We start from the raw sequence: 18,426 nt of genomic DNA on the forward strand, positions 1-18,426 counted from the left end.
TTTTGACCTGAGCTTTAGACTGCCTTTTTGAGACAGGGTCTCCAGGCTGGAGTGCAGTGGTGTGATCTCAGCTCACTGAAACCTCTGCCTCCCAGGCTCAAGCAATCCTCTTAGCCTCCTGAGCAGCTGGGACTACAGGCATGTGCCACCATGCCCATGGTGTATTTTTGTGTTTTTGGTAGAGATGGCATCTCACTATGCTGCCCTGGCTAATCTTGAATTCCCGGGCTCAAATGATCCTCCCACCTCAGGATCCCAAAGTGCTAGGATTACAGGCATGAGCCACCATGCCTAGCCCATATGTTTCTAATACTTGAAGAGGGCAGTTGAAGGCTCCAGTGGCGTACAGTACAGTCTCAGTGCTAGTTCATCCCCAGAGAGGGAGCGCAAGAGCTCCGAAACAGTAGGATGTGTTAGGTGCAGTGGAACTGCTGCAGACTGAAAACATAAAAAGGACTGGGATGAAGTAAAGGCCAAGGAAGGTTAGATAGTATGAACTTACAGTGTCACTTGAGCCAGAAAGTCTCAAGTAGGTAATGTTTTCCCCGACTCAAGAGGTTTGTGATGCCAGTACACAAGGATTGGAGGTAAGGGGGTCTGAAGTACAATAGAGCAAGGCACACTGGGGCCCAGGAAATATTTTTGAAGAGGTCAGCCTTGTTCAAGCTAGGACAGGGAAACAGATGAAAGCAGAAAGGGCACAATGAGCCGCGAGGATTAAGGGAGGGACTAGACCTTCAACCCTGTACTCTCTGAAACCCAGAGGGTCGTGCACACAGGGAAGTTAAGTATTGGAGAATTCTGGAGGTTGTAATCAGAGTAATTTCAGAGCTTGGAATCTTGGATGTAAAGGAATCCTGAGGATGAGTCTGAGGGCCAAGGGGTGCCTCAGTAGTTGTGGGTGAGTTGCAAGTGTTCCATACATCTTAGAGAAGTGAGAAAATAGAGGAGATGGCAATGTGAAGTATCTGGAGCTAGTGCAGTGCTCTGCTAGGGTCACTGAAGTCCATAGCAAGAAACTGAGTGCTAACAGTCAGTGAAGCCTGGTTGGTTAACAGATAAAAGAAGTAATTGGAAGTAAATGACACAGCTACTTGTTTGGGGTCTCCATGAACTTTTAAGGCGTGGAGTTTGCTGACCACAGCTGCCCATCAGTTGATGCTTAACCTCAGGCATTACTTGATGGCAGTGAGTAGCCACCCAGAGGCCTAGCCAGTGCCCTAAACAGTACCAGCCTGGAGGACTTCAAGCAGAATCCTGGGGAGGACTACTCAGTCTTAAAACGTTGAAGTTACAGTACACCCATGAAACTCAGGCAAGCTGCCACCCAGTCCGTTTTTAATTTGTGAGACAAAGAGAGGGTGTTTCAGAACAGCTAGTAATTGACCTTTTCCCAGTATTACTTATGTATTTATGGAGTAAGGTAAGAATGAAAAAAAAAAGTAATTAAAGTAGAAGTGGCCTATTGCGGTACTGACTTCAGAGGGTTCAAGTTGACCAGGTACTGTTTTACTACCCTTTCAGTTAGAAGAGCCTGGTACCTGGTTTCATCTGTGCGTGTGTGAGATAGGATTTGGTTCTGTCACCCGGCTGGAGTGCAGTGGTGTAATCTCAGCTCTCTGCAGCCTTGCCCTTCCAGGCTCAAGTGATCCTCCCACATCAGCCTCCTGAGTAGCTGGGACTACTGAGTAGGCATGTGCCACCATGCTGGGCTTTTTTTTTTTTCTTTTTTTAAGATATAGGGTTTCCTCATGTTGCCCAGGTAGGTTTCATGAATTCTTGAACAATTGATTTGTTCATGAAGGAAAGAATTCATAGATGTAATACTGGGTAGTGACATGGAGTTTCTGTTTTGATTTTACTAAGAAGAAGGTTGGTGGCCTTTTTGCACTTCCCAGAATACTTTTTACTCACCGTGGTTGTGAAGATCATCTTCTTAAGAAAGAGTGGTTTGTTCAGTCTCTTCTTAGGGCTAACATTTTGGGGTTATACCAGAATGTCGAAATAAGGGATACTGGTATTGCTTATGCTGGGGTCAGAAGTGATTGTCTGTAGCTTCCTTTTTCTTGTCCATTTCCCAGCCAGTATTGTAGGATTGTAATTAAATCAAGGACCACATCTTGTTCTGTGTTGGCTTTTTATGAAATTGATGTAATCATAGGTTAGCAGTCTTGAGTTTCAAGAACAAAATTGTAGGGGGGATATCCTTACGGTAATTAATTTAAAAACTTTTTTTAAAATCAGTTTTTTGTTGTTGTGTTATTTTTGTTGTTGTTGTTTGTTTTTTGTTTTTTGAGACAGGATCTCACTCTGTCGCCCAGGCTGGAGTGCAGTAGCATGATCTTGGCTCACTGCAACCTCTGCCTTTTGGGTTCAAGTGATTCTCCCACCTCAGCCTCTTGGTTAGCTGGGAGTTCAGGTGTGCGCCACCATGCCCAGCTAATTTTTGTATTTTTTGGTAGAGACAGGGTTTCACCATGTTGGCCAGGCTGATCTTGAACCTCTGACCTCAAGTGATCTGCCTGCCTTGGCCTCCCAGTGTGGTAGGATTACAGGCATGAGCCACTGCATCTGGCCAAAAATCAGTTTTTCATATGGAAACAACATAAAGAAGTTTTTTTGGCTTAAAGAAACTGAATTTAGCCAGGCTGGTGGATGGTGCTTGTAGTCCTAGCTACTTAGGAGGCTGAGACAGTAGGATTGCTTGAGTCCAGCAGTTCCAAGTCTGTAGTGAGCCATGATTGTACCACTGTACTTCAGCCTGGGTAACAGAGCAAGATCTTGTCTCTTAAAGACAAAAAAAAAAAAAAAACCACGAAACAACAGCTACAAAAAAACACCTTTTTTAGAAAGATTCCGGTTTTGTTCGGTCTTAGTGCTGACAGAATTAGTAATTTACATTACTTGATGAATAAGAGCTGTAGGAATAAATTCACGTCTGAAAGTATGAAAGTAATTTGTGATTATGGCATGTTTTGATTGAAATTACCTACCTACCAGTCTTCTGGGATCTTTATCCATTCTTGAATCAGCACTTTTTTTTTTTTTTAACTTTTTAAATGGTATTATTTTATGTGCAAATAATGAACAGATGTTGTACCCGTAAATTCTACTTTCCAGAAACAGGGGCTTTTAAAAGGAAAACTACATAATAACTTTTAAAAGGCACTGGGATTCCTCTGCTTCTAGATCATTGCTAGGCTAGAAAAATAAAGTTTGTTCTACCAGGAATAACAAGTTAGAACTGAGTATTCTCCAAAGTGGAAATTGCAGCATGTGGTGCCATTCCAGCCAAAGATTATTCAGTTCTAATTCCCAACATCCACAACTACCTACCAGAATGGTTAAACCAGGTCAAAACAGTCCAGCATAATTAAGCTTCATCAAACAATGCCATTATGCTCTTCTAAGATGCAAATAAACCAAAACAGGAAATACTAAAATCAAAATAATAATTGACACTGTCATACAAACTGTTAGTTCCTTGTTGTATCTGCCTTTCCATAGGATAAATAAAGGGAATATTTGGCTGCAAATAGTATTTTATTTTATATATCGCTAGCCATGATTTTTTTCATTAGTTATTATACAAATGCTGCCTAGTGCCATTATCCAATAGGCATAACCATTTATGTCCACAATTTACTTCTATAGTTATAAGTAGAATTTTCATGATTTACATATCTATCAGTGAAGATTTAACACTGAGATGCAAGCTAACATCTGTAATATCTGATGTTTTGTAGATGGCAGTGTAGGAAAGATATATTTTAATCACTTCTCATTTAAGTGACCTTATGTAAAAAATAAATAATTTAGCAGTTCCAAATATCCAAAGGACATTTTCAAATGTACATAAAAGAAATGGTTACAGAGATTTTTAAGGAGCATCTTCGATGTCCGCGTCCTCTTGTAACTGCTGTACTGTTTTCTCTTCCAACTGCTTCCCTTTGCCTGCAAGAGGGGTCGGATAAGATGTATGTTTTGCTTGACTTTGATATCCTGAACTTTCAGTAGCTCTTTGTTTTTCTTCAATCTGTTCATTATAAATTTAGCTTGGTGTTTCTGTTTGATCTCTTCAACTCTCTTCATTGCTTCAATAGTTTTACTCCATAGCTTTCACTGGTATTTGATGGTTTCATTTCTATGTTTTTCATATTCAAATGAATTATCCACTGTAAGCTCTTTGCCACCTGCTTTCCGGAATGCTTTGGTCCATCTAACTTTGCAAGGATTGTGCTTTTTAAAGTTTTTATGAGATTTAGATTTACAGAATCCGAACACCTTGCAGTTGTTGCAGATGAACATCATGCCATGGCCAGGGTAGATGGGCCTGAATAGAAATAACACTTCTTGATACACATGTTGGACCTGCATGGGTCCCCACCAACCAAATGCCAAGCTTGAGAAGAATCAGCATATTTAATTCACAGTATGTTTCATTCTTGACCCTGATTTTTTTTAATTAAGAAAATGAAATTGTTACTTTGTTATAATAGGTAGGTTAATGAAAATTGATACGTCTCTATTAGGTAATGAATTTGCCTGCAATAATAGAAACCTATACAAAATAAGGCTTTTCTTTCATTTAAAAAGTCTAAAGATAAGCAGCAGTCCAAGGGTGAGTAATGATTACAAACTTTACCCTTATGGTCACAAAATGACCGCTGCAGCTCCAGCCATCAGGTCTCTCAAGAAGGAAGGATGGAAGAGGAGGTAACAGTTTTCCAGAAAACCCTAGCGGGTTTCTGCTTACCTCTAGTTGGCTGGAACTATATCATGTGACCACTAGTAGTAAAGCAAACTATGAAATGTTCAGTTTTACCTAGGCACATCGCTACCCTGAACAAAATATGATTACATTATTTTCCATGTGTTTTAAAATTTTTAATTCCTAAAAAATGAGCATATAGCAAGCATTCATTTAACTCATTTGTGAGGGAACCAGCTAGATTGGAAAACTGGTTCAAGGAGCATTGGAGGAAATGAGTATAGGTGCTGAAAAAACAGTGTTAGAATAAGATTGCCAGATTTGGGTACAAAACTGGTGAATGTCCTTGTGAGAATGTAGGAATAACTGACTCAGTTTCTCCTGCTTATGCAGACTCTAACATGCTTCTGACGGGAGATGTGTGGGAGTTTTCCTCTTAGCCTCTATTTTGCCAAAATTTGTGAAAAAACAACCATACCCCCATTAGCTCCTTAGGAATTCTGACATAGGTTTTAAAAACAGTTGCAGTTACTTGCTTAGGAGTCATCCCTGCTTAGTGCAACTGTAGTTGCAGCCCTGGTCCTGTGACCCCTGTATCAGATGGGGATGAGGGGTGGGGGCAGTGGGAATTGAAGTGATATTGGAAAGAAAGAAAAAATTATAGTTGTTAATCTAGTATGCCACTCAGATATACCAGTTCTCCAAGCTTGTACCCTAATTCCATCAACTTTACTTTCCTAACTTTAGCCTCTATTAGGACTTCATGAACAGGTTTTGGTTTTATAATACTAGGTAGGGGAAGTGTTTCCCCACCAGACATAACATCTGTTTCCATAAAACATTCAAGTAAAGGAGATACAACTTTTTAACTTAAAGCCTGTTTATTGCCATTCCAGTTTATATAATCCTGTCAACACTTACCTTTTCATATTCTCCCAATCTGGTAGCCCTAGTCGGGGCTTTCTTCGCCAGTGGATCATAGGACTCCTTATATCAAGGAGTTTCAGGGATTTATCTTCACCACCCCCGAAGGTTTTACCCACTTGTGTGCAGAGGCTCTGAGTCCCTAGCCAGAGGGTAAGCAAAGGGACCCTTGTGCTTTATCAATTTTGCCTTGATTAATCTCCCTAGGCAATTTCAGATCAGATTTCTCATTGTAATCTTTGCCTTCTGACTAAATTTCTCCAGCGTGGGACAAATTGAGGGACCAAGAGGGGCTCCCTTAGACCTACCTTATTTTTTAGTAATATTGTATTAAAATCTTTGTTTTAGTCTCATTAATTTCATTTTATTCATGCCATTTCTTAATAACCACCCTGCTGAGAGGAGTCCTGTGACTCTCCACCTTCTTTTCCTTTTTTGTATCACCCCATCAATGATTTTTTACTTACCTTGTTAATGATCCCTTAAAAATTTTCCTGGAAGGAGTCTTTTGACTCTCCTCCCTGCCTTTTGCCATTCTTTTGTTAATTAATGTTTTTATTTGTGTCTGTAAGACCTAATGAAGCTAAGGAAGCAACCTGATACGGCTTCCTCAATTTTGTGGTTCCACCCTAAAGGACACCCTTAAGCACAGCACTTACCAATTTCCTGAGAAAAACATCTTAAGCAATTATTAAAAGACCTGGGAGGCAGGCATATTTGCTGAACAAGTGTCCCAGTCATTTTAAAGCCAGTGCCGTAAGGCATGCACATCAGTTGCTTTGTCTGGGATGTTCCACTTGGCATTTATAGAGGGAGTTGGGTAGTCCTCGTTCTCAGGGAAGCCTTTTATCTAGTCCACCAGCCTGGTTGTTTGCTCAGGAATAACCACGTTTGTCTGGATCATGTATAGCCATGTAATTGTTCCATTGTGAGCCATGCATTCTGCATCCACCAAAACTTTTCTCCACTTTGCAGCATTATACAGAAGCTTATGCGTGCATAGATTTGTTGCCTCATGTCCACAGCAAGTCAATATGCACAGACACTGGGTTGCAGTAGAAAAAGAGGTTTATTTGTAGGGCCACTAAATGACAAGACATGAGGAAACCTCAACTCTGACTCCCTAAGGGATTTGGGCGTTAGGGTGTTTAAAGGTTTTGAAGTAGGCCAAAGTGTAGAGATCATTCATTGGTTAGAGTGCAGGGTGAAGTCGTGGGACAGGTTGAAGAAGAAGCTGTATTCTCATGCTGATTCTATTCCTCTCTGGGGAGCTTCAAACCAGTTCGCATTAGCTGTTTTGCTGGAATTTGACATCTGAAAAACATCCTAAGCAATTCTTAAAAGCTTTATGATTCTAAGGTCAGAAATTTTATCTATAGGAAAATAGGGATGCAAATTTTCAGTGTCTACTGCTACATGACTTTCGGTTACAAGGAAGTAGGTCTAAGTTCAGCTTCATTAACACTTAATTATAACTATCTTTCTGCCCAGAATTCTTGTTAATCCTGTGAGGACAGCTTCATATACCCTAAATTCAGAATCTGTCTTAGTAATGGCTTTTCAGGAGGTTGATACCAATGTATCTGCCCAGCGGGTTCACCTTGCCCTCTGCCTAGACAGAGCTGATTTATCAAGATGGGAATTGCAGTGGAGAAAGAGTAATTCACGCAGAGCTGGAGACTGGAGTTCTATTACTACTCAAATCAGTTTCTCCACATTTGGGGATCAGAGTTTTTAAAGATAATTTGGCGAGTAGGGGCTTGGGAAGTGGGGAGTGCTGATTGATCAGGCTGAAGATGGGATTGAGTCAGATTATGGGACTGGGTGGTGTCAGCTGATCCATTGATAGCAGAGTCTGCAAAATATCTCAACCACTGATCTTAGTAATGTTATCCCCAGGAGCAATTTGGTGAGGTTCAGACTCTTGGAGCCAGAAGCTGTATGACCCCTAAACCATCATTTCTAATCTTGTAGCTAATTTGTTAGTCCTGCAAAGGCAGACTGGTCCCCAGACAAGAAGGGGGTCTTTTCAGGAAAGGGCTATTATCAATTTTGTTTCAGAGTCAAACCATAAACTGAATTCCTTGCCAAGGTTAGTTCCAGCCTACGTCCAGGAGTGAGCAAGGACGGCTCAATGTTAGAAGCAAGATGGAGTCGGTCAAGTCTGATCTCTTTCACTGTCATAATTTCCTCAGTTACAGTTTTTACAAAGGCGGTTTCAATCCTTCCCTTTGGGTTTAACAGCACCTTATTCTTAAGGTGTGGGCTATGAAGTTGGGAAAGGGCCGTCAGTCACTCTGGCTTCTTTCTCCTAACCGGGAGTAGTGGGGGAAGGTGTTGACCCCAAAGTGAGAGAAGTGGAACTGCTTTGCATCTGTCTTGAGTGTACTCACACAGGCCAGGCTGAGATTCCAAGGCTTCATGACAAAAGTGTTAGTATTCTCATCTATGGTTTTAGTACAGCATTTAAGCGGACAGTGTACTATAAATACTGTGTTCTAGGGTAAGGAGTGCAAATTCCAGTTTTAAAAGTAAAGATTTGAAAACATTAGCTTGGGGCATTGTGGCTCACCAAAATCTAAATTGCAAAGGAAATAAAATAAAATAAAAACTCAAAAACAATAACAGGCATACTATAGTTTTTGAAACACAATTTTTCTCTCCCAGTCCTTATTTTTATTAGCAACAAATCATGATAGGACTGATTTGTTTGCAAAATAAACTTTAGTTATTGTACTTGGCCTGATTTCTTCCATAGAACACAGCAAGAATAATTATTTCTCACATAGGCCTTTTAATTGGCTTTGATGGAAGTCAGTTCCATAAGGAACCTCAGTTAAGACTTTTTTAAAGCCAAGCCCATCCATGGGTTTATACCCTCAGATAGTTATGAGTTGGGTAAATTCCTCTCCTCTTGAGGTCCCAAGATAACTTGGGGCTCCTGGGCCTATCAGAAAGTGACATTCTTTACTTACCACAGGTCAGAAACCCTGTACAGGTACTGTGTCAACAAGGTGTAAGGTCAGTTTTCCCAAGGGGCTTTCATTGGCCCTACAAGTCAAGTTTGATTCCTTAAAGGAAAGCACGCCATTCCAGTCAAAGCCTTGGTAAAATAACCAGTTTCTCCAATTGTGTCCTGTTAGAAAAGAAAACTTTCTTATTGCACTGTAAGTAACTATATCGCCATAAGTTAAAAATACAAATAGTTTCCAAATTCTGGAGAAACTTTTGAGACAGAGTCTCACTGTGTTGCCCAGGCTGAAGTGCAGTGCCACAATCTCGGCTCACTACAACCTCAGCCCCCTGGGTTCAAGAAATTCTCCTGCCTCCCTAATAGCTGGAATTACAGTCCTGCACTACAATGCCTGGCTAAGTTTTGTACCTTTAGTAGAGATGGGGTTTTTGCCATGTTGGCCAGGCTGGTCTCGAACTCCTGGCCTCAAGTGATCTGCCCGCCTCAGCCTCCCAAAGTGCGGGATTACAGGCATGAGCCACCACGCTTGGCTCTGAAAAAACAAAAAGGATCAACTTTTTAAGCAAAAAAAGTGAAGAAAAAGATTACTTCAGTTTTCTGTTCGGTCCATTCAGTTAACTCCTGTTCTGCTTGATATTCATGAATATTTTAGCTATCCCTGAGAGTCCTGAAAGTTTTTTTTATTCTAATGTCACAATCTCTAGCATTATTAGAAACTTGCATTCAAGAGCACCTGTCGAAGTTTTATAGCTAATTATAAAACTGTTTTCTAAAGAGGATCAAAACAAGACAATTGTCTGTGGATGAGAAAACATTTTAGGGCAGCCACAATCAAAGACACAATTGACAAGGAAATTTGTTACCTCTGTGGCGCACAATAATTAACATAACAATTGTAACATTATTGATAACATACAGTGAGGCATATCAGAATTATAGGAATCTCATACAGTTTTATAACACATACTAATAACATATTTATATGAATATAACCCAAAGAGAATTAAATACCATTTTATATTTGACAGTGTTTCCTTTGTTGAAAACACTGGATATCAGAAGGGCACAGTGGCTCATACCTACAATCCCAGCACTTTGGGAGGTCGAGGTGGGCAGTTCACTTGAGGCCAGGAGTTGGAGTCCAGGCTGGCCAACATGGTGAAACCCTGTCTGTACCAAAAAATACAAAAATTAGCTGGGTGTGGTGGTGTACGCCTATAATCCCAACTACTTGGGAAGCTGAGGCATGAGAGTTACTTGAACCCAGGAGGCAGAGGTTGCAGTGAGCCAAGATTGTGCCACTGCACTCCAGCCTGGGCAACAGAGCAAGACCTTGTCTCAAAAAAATAGCACTGGATATTCACAAAGTAGAATCCCAGGCCACCATAAGTCATTTGTTTAACCAAAATGATAACTCACAAATTTTAAAACAGGAAAAACCTTTACTCTGGTAGAGAGGAGACTCAGCTTTCCAAACAATAAGATCCAGTGAAGATGGCATGATGCCAGCTGAATTTATCTTTTCTCTCCACACTGCCCCCTGCCTTTTTTGTAGTTTACTTAAAAGGCAAACAAAAACCTTTTGTTATCTTTTAATGTTACATAAAAATTCTTTTCAAAAGAGAAAACCAGATTTAATGTTTGCATTAGTGCATCTTTAAAATGCTAACGCTAGGTGATTTTTTTTTATTTTTTTGAAACAGAGTCTTGCTCTGTTGCCCCGGCTGGAGGGCAGTGGCACAATCTCAGCTCACTGCAGCCTCCGCCTACCGGGTTCAAGCAACTCTTTTGTCTCAGCCTCCTGAATAGCTGGCACTACAGGTGCTGCCACCACACCTGGCTAATTTTTAGTAGAGATGGTGTTTCACCATATTGGTCAGGCTAGTCTCAAACTCCTGACCTCAGGTGATCTGCCTGCCTCAGCCTCCCAAAGTGCTGAGATTACAGGCATGAGCCACCATGCCTAGCCTAAATTTAGTTTAATAGCATTTTACAAATCTATTCGGTTATAATTAGTTTGACCATAAGGTAAGATTCTTATAAACCTTTTATAACCCTTTACAATATTTTTTTTGTTAAAGAGCAGAACAGTGTTTTAGGAAAACTCCGTTGCACTTTTATTCCAATGTTCAATTTATGGAAAAACAGAATAACACCCCTTTAGCCAATATGTTTACACACATTAATTTTTTATAAACCTTTCACAACTCGTTTAAACCTTTAGATTTTTCCTTCCTCACTTAATACAATCCTTTAACCCTCTAAACTTAGGCGAGAAATTCATATTCCCATGCCTTCTTAAAATCTTCTACCAGAAGTACATTCTACTTTCCTTACACACCTTGTATGTAGAACTGTTTCTTCAGTAGTCTCAAATACATGTTACGCTGTTAACTCTTAGCAACTTTTACTTTCAGTGAAAAACCTGGTTAGTAAGCAATTGTAATTACGTACCAGGTGTGGAGCCTAGAACAGACACCAGTCAGAAGTGCAGATAAGATCTGACTTTCCAGCATAGCCAGGGGACTTGGCTAACTCCACATGTCCCCAGACTTTACCTAGCTGTAAAGTAGGCAGGTTGTAAAGTCATAGTGGCAGTTTATGAAGTATTTAGGAGACCTAATAACCTTTAAAGTGTACAACATTTCTTGCATAAATTCCCTTTCATGAATCCTTTCATGACTTAGACCATCTATGACATACTTGGACTTTCTGACTTGTCCTAACCATCCCTCTCTTTAAACAACCAGTCTTTTAACTTTAGGACAAGAATTTACCATACAGGATTCTTTTATATAAAATACTTTCTTCATGGGGGCTAATTTCACATGTCCCCAGGCCTTACCTAGAATGTAATGGCTCCGAGGTAGGTATATTGAACAATTTTCAAAAGTTAAAGAAGCAGTTTATGACCTTAGAGCATTTAGCAAACCTAATATTTGACCTAATTTAGACGAAACGTCCAAATTTGGAAGATACTTTTATTTACCAGTAATCTTTAAAAGTGTTTATTACCAAAAGATTACTAAAGTTATATGAACTAAAGGGCGTTAGTTTTAGTTTTTCTGACAAAATGTCTGATTTAAGTGCTTATTTTTCTTTAGTTAATCAGAGCTCTTTTATATAAACATCACATACAACACATACACAGACAGAATATCCGGTAGTTATAACATTTTTCATTTGCCAGTTTCTTAAGTTGGATTACTGGCTTCAGGGCAGAACCCTTCAAGAAACAAGGCTAGGAAAGCATGCAGTTCCTAGGGCCTAAAAAGCAGGCACAGCTGGAAAGCAAAACATTCTCAAAATTAAGAGTCCCATTTTTATATTGCATCCTGGATTTTCAAAAGGGAAATGCTGTTGGAGAAGATGGTGCAATGTTTTTACCATGCATTTAACTGCCTGGCAACCCAAACCCAGTCAGCCCATTTTATTTTGTTTTTGTTTTATCGTGATGGAATCTTGCCCTGTCACCCAGGCTAGAATACAGTGGTGTGACCTTGGCTCATTGCAACCTCCACCTCCCGGCAATCAGCCCATTTTGTAATTAGACCATGCGCCATGGGAGTCTCATCTCTCATTAGAGGGTGGGGATTTTTCCTCCTTGCCTTCCAGGTGGCCAAGAGCATGCTTTTTTTATTAAAGCATGCAGTGAGCCAAGTATCCCTCCATAACTGTTATTAGCCATCCCTTAAAGTATATTTTGTACCTAGTTATTACACACCAAGACTAAAACCTCTCTCATAATGCAGAGTAATTTCTGATACCCCCAAAACTTGAAAAAAAAAAAATGTCAGGTAGCATAATGTAAAGCTGAACAGAGCCTTAAATTTTGAGAGTAATCTATCCATTTTCAACTCGTGGGGTTCCATGAGGAAAACAGGTTTTGTTTTGTTTTTTTTTTCCAAAATGGAAGCTGTTAGAAATTATAGAAATTATCTTAAGTTCTCTCATGTGGGTATGAGGAGGGCAAAGTAGAGAAATAATTCAGTTGACTGAGAAGAAAAAAACTTTTTCTCAAAAACAACCAATATCCAAGAAGAAAAAAAAAAATCAAGGCCTTTTAAAATATATATAGCTTAGATATCCATTTTTAATTAAGTTGATTTTAACCATAGAGCTCTTTTTAAAATTTTTTTTAAAAAATCTCTTATTGTCAGACTCTAGCCAGGACAGTCAATATTTCTGGCTTTTGAACTTTGCCACAGCTAACTTCCCATGTGAAATTAATAAATTTTAGCTAAGGTTATAACTTGTAACCATGGACCCATAAGGTGTTTCAAAGAGATGGTAAGCAGCTTCCTTTTACAAGATTTAGAATCTTCCCAAGGGTAGCTTGGAGAAAGAAAAATTCAAGACACGAAATCAGAAGCTAGCCATTGGAGTGGGGGTAAGACCCTCAAAAAGTGGCAAAGTTACACAAATAACCAGAAAGGAATCATTTCCAAAGCCAAGAATTCAACCGGGGCTGCCCCTGTCAAAAGACAAAAGCCTTGTCTACTGAGTTACAACATTCAGTAGGTTCTATTGCTCTTCCCAGAAGGTGCCTAGAGGAGCCAATTTCAAGCTCGCAAAGGCTTTTAACTGCTCAAGATAATTTTTGACTTCTGTCAGCAGTTCCTTCAGAGATCGCCACCATGTACAGAAACATACACAAAGACAAAACAGACAGAAGGGCTTCCAAATCAAGATCCCTAACCAAGAATTCCAGAGTACCCCTTCCAAACTATCCTCCTATTCTCTGTCTGAGAAATCTCCCCTAAATCTTCTGGATTGAGGAGAAGTCTCCCTAACTAAGACTCTTCCTACTAATTAGGGAGAGCCAACTGAGACCCCAAAGGAGCTGAACCAAGACAGACACTCCATGGTGGAGCTGCAGACACATACCACACTATGGGGCTACAGAACCATTTGGGAGAAGGAAGGAACTGTGGCAATGCTTAGGATACTCACTGAACCAGACACCCCATAATGGGGCTATAGACAGGCAGTCTGTGATAGGGCTACAGTTACTGGACATCTCCCCAGGATTGTTTATCCATTGCGATTAAATTCATGCACATTGGGTTGGCAGTGCCCCGTCAGTAGAGATGGTGTCAGAGTCAGCCGCCAGTCCGAAAGAACTAGGCAGCCACTTGGACTGGCCTCTGGATCCGTTGCCAGAGGGGTGCTACCAAACCACAGGCAGGTAGCCACAAGAGCAATCCCGGACAAGCCTCCAAATTCCTAACCACCTAACAGGTTCACCTTGCCCTCTGCCTAGACAGAGCCAATGTATCAAGACAGGAATTGCAGTGGAGAAAGAGTAATTTACACACAGCTGGCTGTGTGGAAGACTGGAGTTTTATTATTACTCAAATCCCTCTCCCCCAGCATTCGGGGATTGGTTTTTAAAGATAATTTGCCAGGTAAGGGCTTCGGAAGTGGGGAGTGCTGATTGGTCAGGTTGGAGATGGCATCATGGGGGTCAAAGTGAGGTTTTCTTGCTGTCTTCTGTTCCTGGATGGGATGGCAGAATTGGTTAAGCCAGATTATGGGTCTGGGTGGTGTCAGCTGATCCATTGAGTGCAGAGTCTGCAAAATATCTCAATCACTGATCTTAGGTTTTACAATAGTGATGTTATCCCCAGGAGCAATTTGGGGAGGTTCAGACTCTTGGAGCCGGAAGCTGTATGACTCCTAAACCATCATATCTAATCTTGTAGCTAATTTGTTAGTCCTGCAAAGGCAGACAGGTCCCCAGGCAAGAAGGGGATCTTTCCGAGAAAGGACTGCTATCAGTTTTGTTTCACAGTCAAACCGTAAACTGAATTCCTTCCCAAGGTTATTTTGACCTACACCCAGGAATGAACAAGGACAGCTCAAAGGTTAGAATCAAGATGGAGTCGATTAGGTCTGATCTCTTTCACTGTCATAATTTCCTCAGTTATAATTTTTGCAAAGGTGGTTTCACCAATCTAAAAAGCAAATTCCTTTGGCAGGTTCTATATCCTTGTAGGGATCTAGGGAAGAGTTCCCCAGGTTGTTTTGTGATTATGACTGATGGGCTGTAAATCGATTTTCTCACAACTCACTCCATGGGTTTTATTAATTAGCTAAGCAGCTCAAAGAACCCCAGGGAAGACATTTACTGGTTAATTGTAAAGGTTATTACAAAGGTTACAGATGAAGCAATGCATAGGGCAAGGTATGAGGGAAAAGGCTTAGAGCTTCCATACTCTCTCCAAGAACGGCACCCTCCAGGATAGGTATTAGCTATTCTGAAACTCTCCAAAGCCAGTCCATTTGGGTTTTTATGGAAGCCTCATTACATAGGCATGATTGATTAAATCGTTGGCACTGATGATTAAACTAACCTTCAGCCCCTCTCCCCTCCCGGGAGGTTGGAAGTAGGGCAGAAATCTCAACCCTGTCATCCTACTTTGGTCTCTCTGCTGACCAACCCCATCCTGAAGCTACCTGTGGATGCCAGTCATAGTTGAACTCATTAGCATATTAAAAAACTATCACTTTGAAATTCTAAGAATTTTAAAAGTTGTATGCCAGGAAATATATATTTCACAGTATCACAGTCTTACAAGTCTTACAATTTGGGATTGTCTTTTATGCCAGACAGAAATCATCTGTATCTATACTGGACAAAAATCTACAAGTTATAATGTAATTTCACAGATTCTGGATATTATTTAATATAAATATGTCAAGCAAAAAAATACATTCTCCTAGGATGTACATTGGCAAACTTTTTCTGTAAAGAGCCAAATGATAAATATAGACTTTGTGGACCACAAAGTCTTTCTTTTATATTCTTTTTTGTTTTGTTTTTTACAGTCCTTTAAAAATGTAAAAACTATTTTGACCTCAGGGGTTGTATATACAAAATAGTCCAAGGGCTGGATTTGCACAAACCAGTATGGTAGCCACTACCCCATGTGGCTGTCTAAATTACTTCAGTGAAATTAAATACTCAGTTCCTTGGTTGCATTTCAAGTGCTAGTGGTCACATGTAACTAGTGGCCACCAATTTGGATTGTACAGCTGTAGGACATTTCCATCATTGCAGAAGTTCTTTTGGACAGTGCTGCCCTAAAGTATGAAGTAATCCTTGATTGGGCCTACCAGAGAATAGTGTGATATTGAGGCTGGGCCTGGTGGCTAACACCTGTAATCCCACCACTTTGGGAGGTCGAGGCAGTTGGATCAGTTGAGGTCAGGAGTTCGAGACCAGCCTGGCCGATACGGTGAAAGCACATCTCTACTAAAAATACAAAATTAGCCAGGCATGGTGGCGGGTGCCTGTAATCCCAGCCACTTGGGAGGCTGAGGCAGGAGAATCACTTGAACCCAAGAGGCGGAGGTTGCTGTGAGCCAAGATCCTGCCATTGCACTCCAGCCTGGGTGACAAGAATGAAACTTCATCTCCAAAAAAAAAGAAAAAGAAAACATAGTATGACATTGAAAGAACATGCTGCCGTTTTTTTACCTTATTTTCAGAGTTTCAGGGTTTTTGTAATTTTTGTTTATTTCTTCCCCTTCTATATAATATCTGGAGATTATTCTTGATATCACACACAACAATCTCTTTGTATTTGGGTGATGGTAAGATGTATTAGTAGCTAGTGAAGGTAGAGAATAATCCTCAGGAAATTTCATAGGAAATCTTACGTTGCGTTTTAAATAGCCAGATGAGATTTTTGTTTATTTTTTGTTTTTATCTGTTCTTATTGACTCTTCTAAAACTAGGAAACCAACCTAAAAAAAAAAAATCAAGAAAATTATCTCTACATATTTCACCTGTAGTATCTGTACATTTAGATGAATTCTTCTCTCTTCAGAATTCCCAAAATCTGCCAGAATTTCAGGCTTTCCAGGAATTGACCTTAATACAGAACAGAAGGCTGAGATCCTGCACCATAGGATAGGCACCAGGCCAGTCTCCTGAGCGTGAGTTCAACAAATGAACTACAGTTCTTGTTCTTTAATAGTGACTATTCTATACCTTATTAAATAAAATTCTTATGTAATTCCATATATGGCCTGGGTTGCACAATCAGTTTGTCTGATTCTCTTCTGGTAAAAAGGGGGCCAGATTCTTAATGATCTTATGCAAGCAGCTGCATATCATGAAAAGTGAAGAGAGCCAGTGAAAGTATTTTTAATTCCTGAATTTTGAGAGTCAGGGAAAACAAGATAACATTTTGAAAGTGTTTTCTTTCCATTTGTAAAAGCATAGCTTGCTAAGTGGAGGGTTAAAAATTAATGAAAAGGGGCCTCTTCGTATACCTGAGAGAAAATAGAACATTATAAAAAAATCAACTATATTTCATATAACTAGAGTTAGATTTCTTTCATTAATTCATTCAGTCATTACATTGTGTTCCACGAGATCTTGGGTTGTCTGCTTCACAGAGGGTCCCAGAAATCTCAGCTGAGTCCGTTGGTGTAGTCCAGCCCGTTGCTTAAGGGATGTCGCTTATACTCCAAACTTTGTATCCATGAGTCAGTTTCTTGAAGTATATCAGTGGTCAAGAGTGTCTGGCATAGTCTCTTCTGCAAGACTCCGGGACTGTCATCCTTTGTCATAGACCCACTTTCTATGCTGTAGTCAGTAGCAGAGGTATATCACAAGGAAGAGAGGAAAGAAGAAACCACTTGTTAATGATGAGACTAGATAACCATGGTCAGTTTATACAGTAACCAACAAAATCAGGATGGAGGAGAGTTAAAATCTATTGAGGTATAGTACATAACTGTTTCTTAAGATTGGAGCAGTGTTTATCTGAAAGCTAAGAACATATTGTGGGCATTGACAAGGCCCTAAGGCCTTCCAATCTATCTTGTAAAGTGTGTAGCCTCTAAAAAAAAAAAAAAGTTGAAAGTTTTTATCTGTACAAAAGTATCCAGAGAAGACCATGCTTCCTCTTTGATTTGACAGAAACTAATCATGTTGAGCTATTTAAGAAACTCAGAATACTCCAAAGAAATTAGTTTTAACATCCTTCTTGTTATAAGGTGAAAAAAATAAATCTTTGTGATTTCCCAGGGACCTTTAGGAACCTCCAGAGATAGTTTAGTTGTAAAAGAGTTGCATACTACTCAGCAATAGAAAAGGATAAATTGCTGACTGATACATCCAACAAGGTGGATTAATCTCAAAACTGTTACGCTGCATGGAAGAGCCTTACCAAAAGAGTATATATACCATTGTAATTCTGCTCTTGTCACATTATAGACAAGGGTAAACTAATTGTGTAGTTATGGTGAAAAAAAAAATCAGAATAATTAGAACAAAACAACTGGAAAAAGACATTAAACCCAGACTGGGTATTAGATTAAGAAACTGTTTTGCTGGGTGCAGTAATGACATTGTGATTATATTAAAAAGAACATGTGTATGTATGTGGTAAAATTATATACTTGGTGGTTAAGCATGGTGGTGTGCACCTGTGGTGCCAGCTACTGAGAAGGCTGAGGTGGGAACATGGTTTGAGGCCAGCATTTTGAAGCTGAGGCTGCAGTGCACTGTGTTCACACCTATGAATGCACACCATCTGGACAACATAGTGAGACCCGTCTCTAAACAAAAGTGAAAAATTCTTTGTCTGTCTCAGTTAGAAATTAATCACATATTCCAAAGAGTAACCATTAATTAATATCAGTTTAACTAAAGTCTTGAAGTTAATTAATGATCTTGGAAGTTATGCTTGTACTGACAACTGAGCAACTTCCAACTTCTGGTATCAAAAAGTTTGGCTGGGCGCAGTGGCTCACACCTGTAATCCCAGGACTTTGGGAGGCCGAGGCGGGTGGATCACTT

At 40.0% G+C, this 18,426-nt stretch overlaps 1 protein-coding gene and 1 pseudogene across 1 annotated transcript in view; one reads left to right on the plus strand and one right to left on the minus strand.

Annotated features, from left to right (window-relative positions):
- The first annotated feature begins 848 nt into the window (after positions 1-848).
- N4BP1 (NEDD4 binding protein 1) overlaps positions 849-18,426 on the plus strand; it is a 68,348-nt gene continuing 50,770 nt past the window's right edge. Inside the window, exon 1 of the mRNA XM_011952590.1 lies at positions 849-901. The gene's annotated coding sequence lies outside the window, so the exon portion shown is untranslated. The remainder of the gene's footprint in view (positions 902-18,426) is intronic.
- LOC105519297 lies at positions 3,881-4,377 on the minus strand (annotated as a pseudogene).

The sequence above is a fragment of the Colobus angolensis genome, unplaced genomic scaffold (assembly GCF_000951035.1).
Source record: "Colobus angolensis palliatus isolate OR3802 unplaced genomic scaffold, Cang.pa_1.0 Scaffold343, whole genome shotgun sequence".
In the NCBI taxonomy this organism is placed as follows: Eukaryota; Metazoa; Chordata; class Mammalia; order Primates; family Cercopithecidae; genus Colobus; species Colobus angolensis.